Below are 19560 nucleotides of genomic sequence, written 5' to 3' on the forward strand. Positions count from 1 at the left end.
ATAGATATATAAGGCCTTTGTAATTTGGGAGTGTATGTTAAATAATTGGAAGGCTAAAATCGTTATTTTTTGGTGGAAGGCTCATATTAATTAAATCGGTAATATTTAGTCTTCCCCTTTATTTTTTCTCACTTTTTAAAGCCCCATCTTGTGTGTTAAATAAACTTGAGGGCTTGAGACGTTGGTAATTCTTGATTACTTTATTTATAATTGGTAATTCTTTTGGTGGTTTGTTTGGAGGGCGGGTCGGTGACGTTTTCTCAAAACGGTTTCCGAATTCGGGGAGGATTATTTTGGCCCAAATCAGCTCGGGGTCCGCAATTCCTTTAGCGGCGTTGCTTTTGCTGGCGTTGAAAGATGATCCGTCAACTATGTTTTCTCATGCTATCGTATTGAGTGTTAGATTGCTCCCAACGTTGCCGTCCACCCAGCCGCCCAGGCCACCGCCCACCTGGGCGCCGTTGGCAGTAATCCGCCCAGGCGGCCATCGTGCTCCAGTTCGTGCTTTTTGGTCATATTTGTGGACGGATCATTCGAATGAAATCAGGACTCCAACGGTCAAATTTTTGGCCGTTGGAGATTAATATATTTTTATTTTATTTTTTTTTTCTCTTTTAAACTCTATATATTCACACATATTTCATATACATTTCGTACACACACATCTCATACACATACATTTCATACTCAACATCAAAACTATCTCAAATTATCAATCATTTTATAAATTAAAATAAATCCAAATAACCCAAATTCCGATCCCGGTATAAATTTGGCATTAACGATCTTGAATAACACAAATAATCGAGCGCTTGAAGATATCGCAAGACTTGATCATTTAGATGAGTTAAACGATGATGAAGAAGTGTGATGACCCGGAAATTTCTGACCAAATTTAAACTTAATCTATAACGTTTCCGACACGATAAGCAAAGTCTGTAATGTTGAGTCACGAAAGTTTTGGAACTATATTCATGTAATCAATTATTCTTTGACTGTTCTCGAAGATTCACGAACAATATATATATATATATATATATATATATATATATATATATATATATATATATATATATATATATATATATATATAACTTAATGTGCATATATATATTATATATATATATATATATATATATATATATATATATATATATATATATATATATATATATATATATATATATATATATATATATGATTTCAAGTTATTTAGTAAACGATAGTAACATTCGATTATTGATTCGATTGATATTTTAATAAGTTAACTAAAACGTTTAAGATGAACCAGTAAAACACTAATTTGCTACAGTATTTTTGAATTGCTACAGTACCCGGAAAGCTACAGTGTTTTCGAAAATCACTATTTGCTACAATAAAACAACTTTGCTACAGTAACTTTGCTACAGTAAACACTATTTCAAAATAAAAATATATATATGTATATGTATATACTACGAGATGATGATTTATAGAAGCAAATAACCAAAACACTTAATTGATTAAAGTTACACTTCGAGTGACATAGTTTATCAATGATTAAGTTTAATTTTTGATAAAGGTACACGTCGCGTAACGAAAAGTACTAGTTTTCTAAGCGTACGAAAATGCGTTCGAGAAACCGGAAACGGGACATAAGTCGAACGTAAACGTACAAGATATCGGAACGAAAATTACAAGACACATATGCACGAGAATATAATATAATATATAATTAATTAATTTAAATTATATATATTATATTAATATTTAAATATGTCGACAAACTAGAAGTTAAACGAATGTGAGCTGGATCAGAGGGCCATGCGATCGCATTGCCATGATGCCCAAAAACCATGCGATCGCATGGAGGGCTGGGTGAGACGACCCGACCCAATCTATAGGGACGAATACAATAACATATGATAACATTGCGAGGTACTTGACCTCTATATGATACATTTTACAAACATTGCATTTATTCTTAAAAGGCAAACTATCATTACATCAATATTTGACATTTTCGTCTAACATTTCATAATATCCAAATGACCTAATCTGTCATTTACTTATTTATATTCTCTATTGAACTCCAATGACTCGAATGCAACGTCTTTGTATCATGGCTTAAAAGGTCCCAAGTAGTATCCTTAACATGAGCTAATGCACAGCGGAAGACTTAATTCATACCTGAGAATAACATGCTTTAAAACGTCAACATAAAGTTGGTGAGATATATTGGTTTGATGCTAGCAGCGTTATAACAATGGAACACAAGATTTCATATATAAACATTTTAATAAAAATATTCTAAGTGGTTGAGCACTTGGTAACCATACTTAACATTTAATCACGTCGCATATTCCCTTTATTATGAAATCTTACTACACCGTACCAAGGTGTAGTCACGAAACGAAGTACTGTGCAACCGTTGAATACTGGTCGTCCAGTCCGGTTGGGGTTGTCAGGCCCGATAGATCTATCAACAGGATTCGCGTTTACAATACCGCTGTAAATATTAGTTACCAAGCTACAGGGAAGTATGCCAGTGGTACAACTCAACGTAGAATATATTTTTCAGTTACTTGTGTCCATAGCGTAAAACATAAAATACATGTATTCTCATCCCGAAATATTTAGAGTTTAAAAGTGGGACTATATACTCACTTTTGTCTTGAAGATATGTAATTTCGACTTGGTCTCCGATTGATATCACGAACCTATCCATATATAATATATCAATACCTTTTCTTTTTAAACAATCGTCACATATATATACTTATAATACTTTTAATACTTTTAATAATTCCTTAGTCCGTAGTTAGCAGTACGATGTTAGTAATTCAATTTTAATGGTTCATATTTAGTTGTTTAATAAACCCTCAATGAAATAAATAAAACCCCCATCGTATATGTATTGGTCGAGATTAATCTTGACCCATGGTACCGGTGTTGTCAAATGACGTGTTGCGTACATAAAGTACCGGTGTTGTCAAATGACGTGTTGCGTACAATCATGGGATCTTATGATTAATCTTCTCGTATTATTTACGGGTGATCCTGAACCATATAAAATTAAATTATGAGTACATATGTATAAAATATCATGTTACTTTAGGAAGATGTGATTTATTTAATTTTCTCCAATTATTTTCGTGACTAAACTAGTCTTGGATATCCGATTTTGTTTTGGTCATAATTTCTTCGTTACAACTCCGTTTTCGTTGATTCAACTTTCCACTTCCTTGGATCGAGTCCCTCTTTAAGAATATGAACTGTAAATACCTTAGTTTGTATTCGAAATCATAGGTCATAGGTCAAATTTTGGTGAAACTTATGAAGTTAATCATTTTTGTTACAAAAACATCATTTAATGACCATTTTTCTAAAAATACTTATACTATGAATTAAATCATGAAATTTTTATGTGTTAACATATTCATAAGAAATATCATTTTTCCAGAATATAAACCTCCAATTCAAAGTTCAAGATGGTTTTTAATTATCCAACCCAAAACAGCCCCCGGTTGCACTCCGACGTCATAAAAACAGTTTTTTTAAGGTATTCTTTGAAAAACCAAGTTATACCTTGTTAAATTAGCATATATTTAAGTTATATTACAGGTCTTGAAGTATTTTAAAAGTTAAGTTAGAAGGATCTCTTTAGTTTGCAAACAAGTTTGAAATCATTCAAACTATGTTTTTGTTGTTAAAATTGTATACCATACAATAAGATAGCTATATATATATGAATCAAATAAGGTTATGAACAAAGTTACTACCTCAAGTTACTTGGACAAGATTGCTGTAAAAGAGGAGTAAAAACCTAGAACCAAAAGAGTGATGAAATTGGATGAAAGATTGGAAGCAACTTAAGACATAAACTTGAATTGAAAGTTGTATTTTTGTAGTGTTTTTGTTGATCTTTTTATGGTGGTGTTTAAGGTGATTCTTGAGAGGATTTTTGCTGGAGTTCTTAGAGGGACATGAGGCAAGTAAGTGTGTGTGTTTAGCTAGAGAAATGATGTTCCAAAAATTGAAAATGGATGCATGTATTTATGGTGGTGTAAAAGGTGTATAAATTTGTAATTTTGTGAAAAGATCTTTTAATCATGTGAAATTGTCATACTAAATAACAAAAGTAGTTACCTTATACATAAGGCATGAACAAGGGCTGGTTGGTGGTGATTTGATGTGTATATACCAATAGTAAATACGTATAGAAGCTAGGTATGATACGAGTACATATACTCTAGATATACGTATAGAAATCTTGTGAAAAATGGAATGAGGATTCAAATATAGCTATCTTTTGTGAATATACTTATATTGTTTTATGTATTTAAGTCTTTAAAAGTGATTAAATACATTATATATACGATATATGTATAAACATTATAGGTCGTAAGTATTTATGTCAAATAACGTTACGTATAGTTATCGTTTTGAAAGCTTAAGTTAGTAGTTTCAAAATATACTTATAACTTATTGTTATTAATACAAAATGAGATATTTAAACATCCTTAAATCATGTTAAATATGTATATATACATATATATACACAAACGTATAATTAACATATATTGTATAGTTCGTGATATCATCGGTCAAACTAGACGGTTAAACGTTATGTAAAACTCTTTTCAAAATCATAAATCTCAACAATTTAGATTGCTTATCATGTTGGTAAGTTTTAATTTATCTAAATATTAATCTTATAAGTGTAAAACGATCGGAAAAATCCGGGTCGTTACAGTACCCACCCGTTAAAGAAATTTCGTCCCGAAATTTGGTAGAGGTTGTCATAATTAACAATAGGAATGTTTTCATGACGAATATGAGGTATTAATAGAGTTTTATCATTATTGGAAGATATGGATAAAACGATTCGGTCATGTGAAGCGCACGAGTGAAGCTATCACAAAAGAATGAAATGAGTGAATATAGAATTGTTTTAACCGATGTCGAGATTAGGATTGATTTCCAGAATTTAAGGGATTTAAAGAAAATCTTATGTAATAAGATTTGGTTTTTCGATGATTTAGAAAACAGGATCTCCTTTGATTTAATGCGATAATCTGTTTCGATTTCTTTGTCGGATATTTCACTATAAATCCACCTCCTTCCCTTTCTTACTTCCATACCTCACATCTCTTACTCTTCCTCCTCTAATTCATAACTTAAGGTATCCTTTAAAATGCTTCATCCCGTTCTGATTTTTATTATACTTCTAACTTTCATATCTTTCATTCTTCTCTTTCATCTACCGCTAGAAGAATCTATTCACTTTTATGATTTTCTTGGAATTATAATGTTTCTAATTCTCCCGTGTCTTTACGTCGCCATACGTATTGATACACACGGTTTGTAGTTTCTGGGTGGTTATTGGGTTTGATATCTTTCCTTATATTTCCATGCTCCTGCTTCTGTTTTCCATAATCGTTGTCATCCATAGTTAATACTCTCTCCTATTTGCTGTAATCTATACCCCAATTTCTATTTTGGGACTTTGTCCCTTCGTTTCTTCTTCCCGTCCTTGAGTCAAGCGATCAATAGTTCGAAATTCGTAGGTATAAAATTCGGAATGAACATAGCTAATGCTCTAAGAAAGGAATGGTAATGGCACGATTTTGATTTGTCAAATTACCAGAATATCCAGGAAAATAGAACTATCAAGATGATTTGTTCTTAATATGTTTCGGAATTGGATAGAATGTAAAAGTCGTGTAACATGGCACATGATGACGGTACTGTGAATCATCATATTCCATTAGAAACTTAACATGACTTACTGTAATATAATGAAGTTGATCAAGTTTCATTATATTATACTAGTTCATGCATCAGTTCCCAACACTGCTTCAGAACATTCCTATTTTAAACTTGAAGGATTTAGAAACTAACACAGTTTCCTTTATATTGTAACGCAAATATTACAGAGAGATAAATGATTTCAGATAAGGATAGTGGTGAAAATATCTTCAGAAATATTGAGGATATTTATAATGAAAGATATGATAATATCTTGGAATTTCTAATGTCGAAGAATGATGATGAAGATTGACCCGTAAGGGTTTAGATTCAGAAGCAAGGTGTTTGCTACAGAATCGTCATAATTCTTTATGTACAAGTTTAGTCCTTGTAACTTGTTCAGAGTCTCCTTCATGGTTTGTTCAATCCGGTTTTCAGTACCAATTTTCTATCGAGCGTTCCTAACACTTCCTTCTTTTATCATCAACATTTAGTCATTAAGACCTTCTACAACATGCTGCTTCGTCAGTATTTTCAAAGTTATCGGATCTAGGTCATTGGTTATCAAACCAAGATGGTTTAAGGAGGATTGTATTTTTAGATGATTAAACGCTGATGGTAATATGATGGAATATAAAAGGTTCTCCGGTAACGATGGCGAAAGAACAACGTATATATATATCGAGATTGTAATAAGAGTAGTCTTACTGAGATATCGAAGTGGAGCTGTGACAAAATTAGTTAATTGAAAAGGAATCGCGTGATTGTTTTTGCTAATGGATGATAAGGAATTCGATGCGGATACGTTTTAACTATAACTTCGAGTTCAAAAATTTTTAGGTGCATAACTGTATGCATAAATCTTTATTCCGTAGACGAGGTGCGGCTGGTTGAACTTCTCGATCGAGATGTTTTCAAGAATCATGAAAAGTTGTGAATGCGAATTGTAATCGTCAAGATACAAATGAGGTTTAAAATAGAATCAAGTGGCAAACTTGAAGGATTGTTTAGTTTCATATGTAATAATCATCATTTTAACTCATTTTTAATTGTCCAAAGTTAGCAGTCCAATAGTCCGATTGTCCAATGGTTCAATAAATTCATATATGAACTAAATATATAATATTCGAATTACTTAATACGTATCGTGACCCGTGTACTGGTCTCGGTGTCGATCACAACTCAAAGTATATATATATTTTGGAATCAACTCCGACCCTGTATAGCCAACTCCCACCTTCACATATAGAGTGTCTATGGTTGTTCCGAAATATATATATATAGATGGATCAATATGATAAGTCGAAACCTTGTATACGTGTCCCGTTATTTAAAATGCGTAAAATAAATAAATATATATCATGACCCATTATACAACGTGTTGTCTCAGAATTAATCCGACGTGTTGTTGTACATGTGTCACGACGGTATGTAAAGTACAGAAATTAAAATTGCAAGAATGTAAATTGCGATAAATTAAATATTAATCAGTTAGCTGGGAACAGTTAGCCGGAACAGTTAGCGTGTAATCCTATCACAATTTTAATTAATTAATTCATCTGTTTCTAACAATTTTTATTTTGCCAATGTTTCTTCATTATGCCACTTGTTGGATTCGGATAGGTAAAAATCCAAATATGAAATTTAAATGGAAATGGTTAATCTGGGGTGAACGGATACGTATATCGGTAATTGTAAGTAGGATAATAAATGATCGTTGAATAAGATTCGAAGAATGTACAGTGTAACTTGTTAATGTGAATTTTAAATATTCCTTGGGTACTACCCACCCGTTAAAATATTTTCATCATTAACAGTTTGTACGAATGAAATTTTTAATTACAATCTTTATGAAAATATATTTGCATATATATTTTCTTCGGAGGTAACTATGAATTTAATGAGTCAATAAAATATTCAACTCATTTGATTTATCGTTATTACTAGATTACATAATCTCCAAAACATTAGAGATTACATAATCGTCATGTCGAACGAAGAACGATACGTAAAGAAGAGGTAATCGGTGTAGAATGATATATAGAACAAAGATCATATTCGAAGTTCAGATGATGATGTTGAGGTACGTGGTGCGGATGTGATTGTTGGTGGTGGTAATGATACGGTTGGTGTTGATGCTGATGATGTCGTTGACGTCGATGATGCTACTGGTACTGAAGATTGCGAGGTTGATGTTGTTAACGGTACTGGTTATGCTGCTGGTGCTGCTGCTGGTGTTTGTAACCTTCGCACCGTGTTCTCCAAAGCCGTCACACGAGCGCGAAGTTCGTTAATTTCTGCTAGTACACCAGGATGATTGGCGGTTGGAGTGAGCGAATGAACAAGATCCGAAATATGGGATAGGATATAATCGTGACGAGATACTCGAGAAATGAGAGAGAAAATGGTTTCTCGAACAGGTTCGCCGGTAAGTGCTTCAGGTTCGTCGCCAATGGGGCAATTCGGTGGGTGAAAGGGATCACTTCTTCTTGTCTCCAATAATTTAGTATACTACGAACCCATCCCCAATTCATCCAGAATAGATGATGAGAAGTTGGTTGATCCATTCCAGTGACGCTGCCTTCGGAGCCCGAATGGAAATCCATATCAGCGTAGCTGTCGGAGTCGGAGGAATTCGAGCTGGACGCGGAGTTCATCTTGTACAGTCGGGGAAATGAATTTTTGGTTTGGAATAGATTATAGGAGTTGGGTTTGGTATTCTTCAATACATAATTTACATATGTATTTATAATACTCAAAATCCCGTGAATTACGGAGAATCTTTGAAATTCGTCAGGCAATGTCTATAGCAACAGATACGCTAGGATACGAATTTTGTCTATACACTATCGATGCACCAAATGCAGTAAGACGTGTCTAGACTTAAGAATACTAAGCAGGCAATTCTTAAGGATGATAAGCAGATGATTTTCGACTAGATATGATAAGCAAAACTTTTGACATGTAGACACGGTCAAAGTCCAGACTCACTAATGCATCCTAACAACTACCAGTTAGACACACTAATGCAAGGCCTGGTTCGCTAAGACCAACGCTCTGATACCACATGAGACGACCCGACCCAATCTATAGGGACGAATACAATAACATATGATAACATTGCGAGGTACTTGACCTCTATATGATACATTTTACAAACATTGCATTTATTCTTAAAAGGCAAACTATCATTACATCAATATTTGACATTTTCGTCTAACATTTCATAATATCCAAATGACCTAATCTGTCATTTACTTATTTATATTCTCTATTGAACTCCAATGACTCGAATGCAACGTCTTTGTATCATGGCTTAAAAGGTCCCAAGTAGTATCCTTAACATGAGCTAATGCACAGCGGAAGACTTAATTCATACCTGAGAATAACATGCTTTAAAACGTCAACATAAAGTTGGTGAGATATATTGGTTTGATGCTAGCAGCGTTATAACAATGGAACACAAGATTTCATATATAAACATTTTAATAAAAATATTCTAAGTGGTTGAGCACTTGGTAACCATACTTAACATTTAATCACGTCGCATATTCCCTTTATTATGAAATCTTACTACACCGTACCAAGGTGTAGTCACGAAACGAAGTACTGTGCAACCGTTGAATACTGGTCGTCCAGTCCGGTTGGGGTTGTCAGGCCCGATAGATCTATCAACAGGATTCGCGTTTACAATACCGCTGTAAATATTAGTTACCAAGCTACAGGGAAGTATGCCAGTGGTACAACTCAACGTAGAATATATTTTTCAGTTACTTGTGTCCATAGCGTAAAACATAAAATACATGTATTCTCATCCCGAAATATTTAGAGTTTAAAAGTGGGACTATATACTCACTTTTGTCTTGAAGATATGTAATTTCGACTTGGTCTCCGATTGATATCACGAACCTATCCATATATAATATATCAATACCTTTTCTTTTTAAACAATCGTCACATATATATACTTATAATACTTTTAATACTTTTAATAATTCCTTAGTCCGTAGTTAGCACTACGATGTTAGTAATTCAATTTTAATGGTTCATATTTAGTTGTTTAATAAACCCTCAATGAAATAAATAAAACCCCCATCGTATATGTATTGGTCGAGATTAATCTTGACCCATGGTACCGGTGTTGTCAAATGACGTGTTGCGTACATAAAGTACCGGTGTTGTCAAATGACGTGTTGCGTACAATCATGGGATCTTATGATTAATCTTCTCGTATTATTTACGGGTGATCCTGAACCATATAAAATTAAATTATGAGTACATATGTATAAAATATCATGTTACTTTAGGAAGATGTGATTTATTTAATTTTCTCCAATTATTTTCGTGGCTAAACTAGTCTTGGATATCCGATTTTGTTTTGGTCATAATTTCTTCGTTACAACTCCGTTTTCGTTGATTCAACTTTCCACTTCCTTGGATCGAGTCCCTCTTTAAGAATATGAACTGTAAATACCTTAGTTTGTATTCGAAATCATAGGTCATAGGTCAAATTTTGGTGAAACTTATGAAGTTAATCATTTTTGTTACAAAAACATCATTTAATGACCATTTTTCTAAAAATACTTATACTATGAATTAAATCATGAAATTTTTATGTGTTAACATATTCATAAGAAATATCATTTTTCCAGAATATAAACCTCCAATTCAAAGTTCAAGATGGTTTTTAATTATCCAACCCAAAACAGCCCCCGGTTGCACTCCGACGTCATAAAAACAGTTTTTTTAAGGTATTCTTTGAAAAACCAAGTTATACCTTGTTAAATTAGCATATATTTAAGTTATATTACAGGTCTTGAAGTATTTTAAAAGTTAAGTTAGAAGGATCTCTTTAGTTTGCAAACAAGTTTGAAATCATTCAAACTATGTTTTTGTTGTTAAAATTGTATACCATACAATAAGATAGCTATATATATATGAATCAAATAAGGTTATGAACAAAGTTACTACCTCAAGTTACTTGGACAAGATTGCTGTAAAAGAGGAGTAAAAACCTAGAACCAAAAGAGTGATGAAATTGGATGAAAGATTGGAAGCAACTTAAGACATAAACTTGAATTGAAAGTTGTATTTTTGTAGTGTTTTTGTTGATCTTTTTATGGTGGTGTTTAAGGTGATTCTTGAGAGGATTTTTGCTGGAGTTCTTAGAGGGACATGAGGCAAGTAAGTGTGTGTGTTTAGCTAGAGAAATGATGTTCCAAAAATTGAAAATGGATGCATGTATTTATGGTGGTGTAAAAGGTGTATAAATTTGTAATTTTGTGAAAAGATCTTTTAATCATGTGAAATTGTCATACTAAATAACAAAAGTAGTTACCTTATACATAAGGCATGAACAAGGGCTGGTTGGTGGTGATTTGATGTGTATATACCAATAGTAAATACGTATAGAAGCTAGGTATGATACGAGTACATATACTCTAGATATACGTATAGAAATCTTGTGAAAAATGGAATGAGGATTCAAATATAGCTATCTTTTGTGAATATACTTATATTGTTTTATGTATTTAAGTCTTTAAAAGTGATTAAATACATTATATATACGATATATGTATAAACATTATAGGTCGTAAGTATTTATGTCAAATAACGTTACGTATAGTTATCGTTTTGAAAGCTTAAGTTAGTAGTTTCAAAATATACTTATAACTTATTGTTATTAATACAAAATGAGATATTTAAACATCCTTAAATCATGTTAAATATGTATATATACATATATATACACAAACGTATAATTAACATATATTGTATAGTTCGTGATATCATCGGTCAAACTAGACGGTTAAACGTTATGTAAAACTCTTTTCAAAATCATAAATCTCAACAATTTAGATTGCTTATCATGTTGGTAAGTTTTAATTTATGTAAATATTAATCTTATAAGTGTAAAACGATCGGAAAAATCCGGGTCGTTACACTGGGACAGGCCAAGTGCTATAAATTCGATCGAATTCTTTGTTTTGTTTGCTCATTCACTCCTCTCTATCTCCGTATATATATTTATTATTATTATTATTATTATTATTATTATTATTATTATTATTATTATTATTATTTTTATTATTATTATTATTATTATTATTAAGATTAATATTATTATTATTAATCTTATTATTATTATTAGTAGTATTATACATAAAATACTACGACGAGGTTATGAGCGTGTCACTTTCAAAATAGGTTTTCGAGTGGGATAGAGATAAGGAAACTATGGGTTATAGCTATGGAGGTTATGGGTAATACTCATGGGTATTGTTCATAAGTCAAACCTAGTGTTTATCATCTCTGTTGCGTCTACGTACTTTCCTGCAATATTGAATCCCAATATTGATACGTGAGCATTCATATCTTATCTTTTATATATTAATTGTGTATCAATGTCTAGTGCTCGAGTATATATATTTATGCATGCTTGTATGCTAATTTTTGTCGTTAAAAAGTTTATAATGAATCACGAATTAAATACATATATTACTGGTAAAAGGTATATGATATACATGTTTTTGGAAAGCTGGCGAAAAATCAATAACTTTTCATTTAGAAATCGCGTAATTTCGATGAACGAATTAAAAGATATGGTCAACTGAATTATGATTGATGTTAATTGGAATTGCTTTTGAATCTGCAATTAATATTTAAACAACTTGTTTGTAAGATTGATAAATTAGATTTTTGAATATTACCAACCGAGTAAATGAATCCTTATATAATGTACGTCTCGTTTTGTTGAACTATTGTCAAAATTGACCTTTTGAAACGACTTTGGATAACTTTTGTATGTCGATTTCGAGCATTAGGATTGTGATACACTATGACATGACCTAGCTTGATAGACATTTATTGACCAACATATTTTTTCTAGGTTGAGATCTACGGTTATTTGGTAATCCAAGTTTCGGTCACATTTTGGTGAACGACTTTATATGCTGCTAAGGTGAGTTTCATTTGCTCCCTTTTTAAATGCTTTGGCAATATATATTTTTGGGTTTAGAATACATGCACTTTATTTTAAACACAATGGATACAAGTACATACTAAATTCTACACTGAGTTTGAACCGAAAATCCCTTAGCTTTGGTAACTAGTAACTGCCAGTTTAAGAACTGGTGGGCGCGAGTAGTAGTATATGGATCCATAGGGCTTGATATCCCCGTCCGAGCTAGAGTACTAGCCTTTTAACGGACGTATGCTATTTGAGAAGCGTACACGTTGGTTTGCGTGTATTATTAAGATGATTATATAAAGGGTATAAATTATATATTCGTTAAGTTTAGTTACCAGGGTGCTCAATCTTGTAGAATATTATGATAAACGTTTCTGGATGAAATAACTGAAATCTTGTGATCCACCTTTATGTACATATTATGCAAAATATTAAAATGATGACTAGGCTTCGGTCCGGACTGATGCAAGCTTGCCGTTCAAAAAAAAAAAAACAAATTATGCAAAATATTAAAACTATGAACTCACCAACCTTTGTGTTGACACTTGTTAGCATGTTTATTCTCAGGTTCCCTAGAAGTCTTACGCTGTTTGCTTATATGTTAGACAAGCTATGTGCATGGAGTTTTACATGGCATATTTTTCAAGGAAACGTTGCATTCACCAAATTATCACCATGTATCTTATTTTGACTGCATTGTCAATGGTAGTACTATTGTAAACTATTATTTACGGTGATTGTCTATTTGTAGAAATCATCAGATGTCGAAAACCTTTGATTTAAATATTCATTTATGGTGTACCTTTTCAAAAGAATGAAATGTTTACAAAACGTATCATATAGAGGTCAAATACCTCACAATGAAATCGATGAATGACATGTTCGTCCATATGGATTTGGAGTGATCGTCACAAGAAGTTGAATCCGTACCAAGGGCACCTAAAAGATATATATACAGAGATCGTGATGGCCGCGCAAAAGCTTTATGGAATGATTATTTTTTCGACAATTGTACGTTTCCAGACAATTATTTTCGTAGACGTTATCGAATGCGCAATGTAACGACCCGACTTTTTTGACTTACTTTTGTGCTTGTTACTTTCTGCGAAACTGCGTATTTGTGCGTACTGAGCGAGTTTATGCTCTGGGATATTATTTCATGATAATTACTTTGGTTAACATCTTACAACGTGCTATTAAGTGTTTAATCACTTAACTTGATCCCCGAATGCTTTTACGACCGTTGGTGTCACTTGACATTTGAAACGAGCTATGTACTTGGTACACGTTTAACTTTGGTCATAATTGGAATATTATGACTACATAATACTAATTGTTATTTTCTAATAACAATTACTTGGGTTATTGGATGCTTAATTACGCTTAGTAATTTACTAATGCACACTAGTTAGTCTTGTTGGCCTTTTTGCCTTGTTGGACTTTAGCCCACCCTACTCTAGCTAATGGACCATTTAATTAGCCCACTTTTAATAAGTTAATGACCCACTAATATGAAAGACAAATACCCATTATTAAGAGTCAACATACTATCATTTTTGTTCACCATTACCATACATGTTGCATGGGATCCTAACAACTAGCACCACATTTAAACCACCACTAACCAAAAAGCAAAAGTTGTCCCCCTTTTGTCCCCCCATACCCACGGCCAAACACCACCCTCCCCACTATATATATCAAGCTTATTCCTTCCATTTTATACTTGATCTCATTCACATTTTACACACACTTACTCTCTAATTTTCTCTCTAGTCTTTCTCACTCTAAAAAGTGTAAGTTTTAAATTTTCTTCTTCTTCTCTTCTTCATGTACACGACATCATCATCATCATCATAAGATCAAGCTTTTTAGCTTCTTGATCATGTTATATCTTGTAGATTCAAACTTTGATTTGAATTCTTCAAGAACATGAAAGATTCAAGCTTTCTAGCTTTGAATCTTCATTTACTTTGTTGGATCTAAGTTTTCTAGCTTATGATCTCTTTATTTTGTTAAAAAGATCAAAACTTGTGTTTATGATCTTCATGTAACTTGTAGATCTAGCTTTTTGCTTTAAGGATCTTCAAGAACATTAAAGATCCAAGCTTTCTAGTTTAGGGTTTCATTATTTTTGTTAAAGATCTAAGCTTTTTAGCTTATGGTCTCATTACTTTCACTAGATCTTAGCTTTCTAGCTTATGGTCTCATTAATCTTGTAAAGATCCAAGCTTTCTAGCTTAGGGTTTTCTTAATACTTGAGATCTAAGTTATCATTGTAGATCTCACTTACTTGGAACCTTTTTGTGATTGTTGTGATGATAAAGATCAAGTCTTCATCATCTCATATGATGAAGATGCATAAAATTTGTGTCAAAAGGACAAAGGTTGAAGCTTTATGGCGTTTATGCAATAAAGAGGCAACCTTGATGTTCAAAACTTGTAGAATATTAGCTTTTACTCTTAGTTGTGTGTTGATGGTTGAAACTTGTTCAAAGTGATGCTAAAACATCAAAGAGTTGTACACTTGAAACCGCGATGAGCATCAAGCACCAAGAAACACACCGGACCACTTGTTTACTGTTTTTCAGGGCATGATCAGACTCCTGGACTTCTGTAAAATTGATTTTCAGATAGTTTGTTTTGAGTAGATGACTTTTCGTTCAAGACTCGCCTAAATCCGATATACGGTTTAGGATTTATAACCTTCCGAAAGTCACTACGCCTTTGTAACGACGTGCTGAAAATTCTGACCTACTCGCGCTTGAACCATCGCCACGGTCAAACGACATCGAGTTAGGATCTGAAAATTGGACAGCAGTTAGAGGACTCACATACGGAGCCTTGGCCACTAACCACGCGTGTTTTTGTTTTGTATAGAGGTCGTAACAGCTGTCCGAAGTCAGCCTTTTGTTTCGATCTCTATACTTGTTGAAAACTTACTTTAGCTTTTACGAATGATGATGAGGACCTAGTAACCTTTGACTTAGGTTGAGGACCTTTCGGACCGACTTACTACTTGCATACTTTTCATAGCAACTTTTACCGCACATTCACTGTGAGTTATAGCTTCCCTTTTTTACTTTACTATTTTTGGGACTGAGAATACATGCGCTTTTTATGTTTTTACGTACTAGACATGAGTACTTAAACTTTATATATGTGTGGGTGATATAACGACACAAAGATTCCCCTTAGCACGGTAACGTTTAATCATTGGTTTTTGAACCGGTGAACGCGAATATTAGATATGGATCCATAGGGTTTGACATCACCACTCGGGCTAGTCGCGCTCGCATTAACGGGTGTTTGATACTTCGAGAACATACCACTCGCCAAGTGTACTTTTAGGGGGTATTATTATTACGTTAAGTTAGTTACTGGGTGCCCACGGATAAGCATATACTTTATCATACTGATTTGAAATACTGATTTAAACTGCTGGTTGAAGCACTGAAATTTCGTGGTCTACATTACATTACTGATTACAAACAAACTATAGCTCACCAACATTCGTGTTGACTTTTTAAGCATGTATTTCTCAGGTGCTTAGACGTTGTTGCTTCCGCTGTTAGACTTGCTGTTATAGTCTTGGTGTTATAGACTTGTTGTTACAGACTCGCTGTGTTAGACTTCCGCTGCATTACTTAGAGATGTCTCAATCATGGAACTTTTATTTTGCATTCGCAACATATGTTATTTTGAATAATGGCTTTGTAATGACCTTTGTATCACGTTATCTTTTGTAAAACGTTATCTTTTAATGAATGCAAAACTCGTTTTAAAATAGCATGTAGTATTATACCGTGTAATGGACCTGTTGTTGACAATTCGTACATGATGGTTTTGTACGGGGCGTCACATTTGGTATCAAAGCATTGGTTGTAGGGAATTAGGTTGCATTAGTGCGTCTTGACCGAGTCGAGTAGGATTTACTAATAGGACTAATCTACAACTTGCTCGTTTACTTATTTCTACGGAACCTGCTGCATGCTACTGCTTACTTTTACTGCTAGGTGAACTTGCTGTATGCTATTGCTTATTCTCGCTACTGCATGCTACTATCTGCTTTTCCATGATACTTCTATTTAATACTGTTATTATTGTCATGCTATGTACTGTTGTAGACGATCTAGGCTGCTGTAGTTATTATTCCTGATTACGTGCTTGCTTCATGTCTGGTATTCGCTGTACCGACTTGGAAAATTTATCTTTCCTAGTTCAGATGTTTTTCTGAACCCTTTTCCCACTCGTCTAACCCTAAGGACTAGTATTGTAGTCCATCTGTTACTACCTTTCCACCGTTCCGGAGATTGAAACATTACTTCGCGCAATCTAGGAAGAGTACCCCTCGGGTTACACGCCCGCTAAAGTTGATCCTCGGAGAAGGAGATATGTGAGGACTTGTTGGAGTAACCTCATCACCAAGCTCACCCTAATTAGCTACGTACAACATTATTCATTTTCCATAAGTTGACCCGTATCCCGTACGCTTTCATGATCGTCACTAATCTCTTTCATTCTTCACCACTACTCGACGATCTAACGACACTTCTGGACTTAGGTCCCTAACACTCTTAGGCATTGGAGAAGTCGGGAAGGCATCTCCTTTCACAAGGTCATAGTATCTTTCACTGATGCTCAGCCATATCCAAAGACTTGGGAGTCGCCTCAAGACATATCGTAGTACTACTTGCTACAACTCGACACGAGACCCAGATTGAATTTCTAGAAAGGAACCTAACGACATTACCTGAACCAGAACATTTTGAAGAAATTTTGGGACATTTAGGCATTGATGCATGACCTACGGAACCAACACACCCACACCGAAAAACTGTGAGATTAATTATGTAGAATTTGTTTTGAGATAGCATAGATAAAGCCCCGTTAGGTGAAATTGAGTAGGAATTGAAGTGATCATGTTACATTGACCATATGGAGTGATATTGGAATGAACGTACGATTTAGTACAATATAATGACGTCAGGCCAGCGTGATTATATTGAAGTAAATTATGCAGAAGTCCCAATGTTACTATATAAGGAATATGAAGTGATTCAGAGAAAATTTTGGTAGGAACCACTTGAGTATATGCATTATGGTCTATTAGAGGTAGGGAAAGAATAACCGCGTAGCCCAGATACTGTACAAGAAGGCCCTTGATTGTAGAATTGATAACCCGAAAATTTGTTATAGATATAGGCACCTTGGACACTTAAGGAAAAAGTCCTCAAATAAGAAAAATTTTGGACTTACTTGAGGTAGAGCAATCGTTATCTCAGCTATGGAGACTCGCATGGATCCTGATTTTAGTTAGGGTACGTTTCGTCACAACGTTTTATTGTCTCGAAGTTGTTTAATACTAGAGCGATATAAACCTTATATCTAAGAACCTTAGTGTTATGACTAATATGCCATTAACAACCATGAGAGTTAAGTATTCTATAGGACAAGTGTCACACCCCCAAATAGGGCCTGGGGTATTTGTGACTAATTATATCAAATCATAGTTGTATAAACGAGAACGACTCTATATGAGACATTTTATTGAGTTTTGCAGCGGAAGATAAATAGATTACATTGTATTTAATAAACAACGCAGTAAATGTCTTTAATTGATATGATATGTAATGAAAACTCCAAGCATAGCAAGTAATCATCATCAAATTAGCAAATGCAAGTCCTTCAAATTATCCATGAATGACTCGTTGAAATGTTGCTTTCAATTAGCAAATACACAGCGGAAACATCATGTAGGACCTGAGAATAAACATGCTAAATAGTGTCAACCAAAAGGTTGGTGAGTTCATAGGTTTATCATAATATGATTTCAACAATAGTGTTAGACCACAAGATTTAATAAAGTTGATATAGAAATATCAATATAAAGTGTTGATTGATATAGAAATACCAATCTAAAAGTAATGCTGAGTTTGTAATATCGCGACTAAACAAAAGTTACCCCGTGACACTTGTTATTCGTGTCGTTGAATCATTATTATGTATTCAAAGACCAACGGTCAACTGACTAGAGACGTCACTCTCAATAGCGCTACTCACAATAACTAAGTTTGCATCTTATACCTCAGCAATTAACGATATTACGGCAGGGATTTAGCATGACAAAGCACGTATATAGCATAAAAGTTTGAGAACTTGTGTCTAAATGTAAAACAATTATAAAAGTTGCGCATGTATTCTCAGCCCAAAAATATATAAAAGGGGAGCTATGAAAACTCACGATACTGTATTTCGTATTTCACGAGTATGATGGCACTGAACAAGTGCAGAGTTGTCCTCGGATTCACGAACCTATATCAAGTATATATATTAATACATATACTTGTAATTGAATAAGTTTGTATATATTATTTCAATTGTTATATATATATCTGTATATATATATATATATATATATATATATATATATATATATATATATATATATATATATATATATATATATATATATATATATATATAAGTATTTATTTGATAAAATGATCTTAATAATGATAATGAATAAATAGTTGTATTATTTTGTAATAACAATAATAATGCTAGTAGTAAATATGATAATAATCATAATAAGGTTTTAAAAATAATAATAATATAGTTTTGATGATAGCAAAAATGTTAATTTTTGTATAAATGATAATAACGATAATAATTTTAATAATAACAATACTAATGTTAATTATAATAATAATAATGGTAATATTATATTAATTTTCATAATAGCAATGATAATAATAAATTTTAGGATGATAATAATATTATTGATAGTAATAATAATTAATACTAGTAAAAATGATAGTAATAATGATAGTAATAATGAAAATGATACATTTAGTAATAAA

The 19560-nt window shown here is 33.0% G+C and overlaps 1 pseudogene; it reads left to right on the forward strand.

Annotated features, from left to right (window-relative positions):
- The window catches only part of LOC139868887 (uncharacterized), a 68346-nt pseudogene that overhangs the window by 16864 nt on the left and 31922 nt on the right, over positions 1–19560 (forward strand).

Source organism: Rutidosis leptorrhynchoides, chromosome 9, assembly GCF_046630445.1.
Source record: "Rutidosis leptorrhynchoides isolate AG116_Rl617_1_P2 chromosome 9, CSIRO_AGI_Rlap_v1, whole genome shotgun sequence".
Classification (NCBI taxonomy): domain Eukaryota; kingdom Viridiplantae; phylum Streptophyta; class Magnoliopsida; order Asterales; family Asteraceae; genus Rutidosis; species Rutidosis leptorrhynchoides.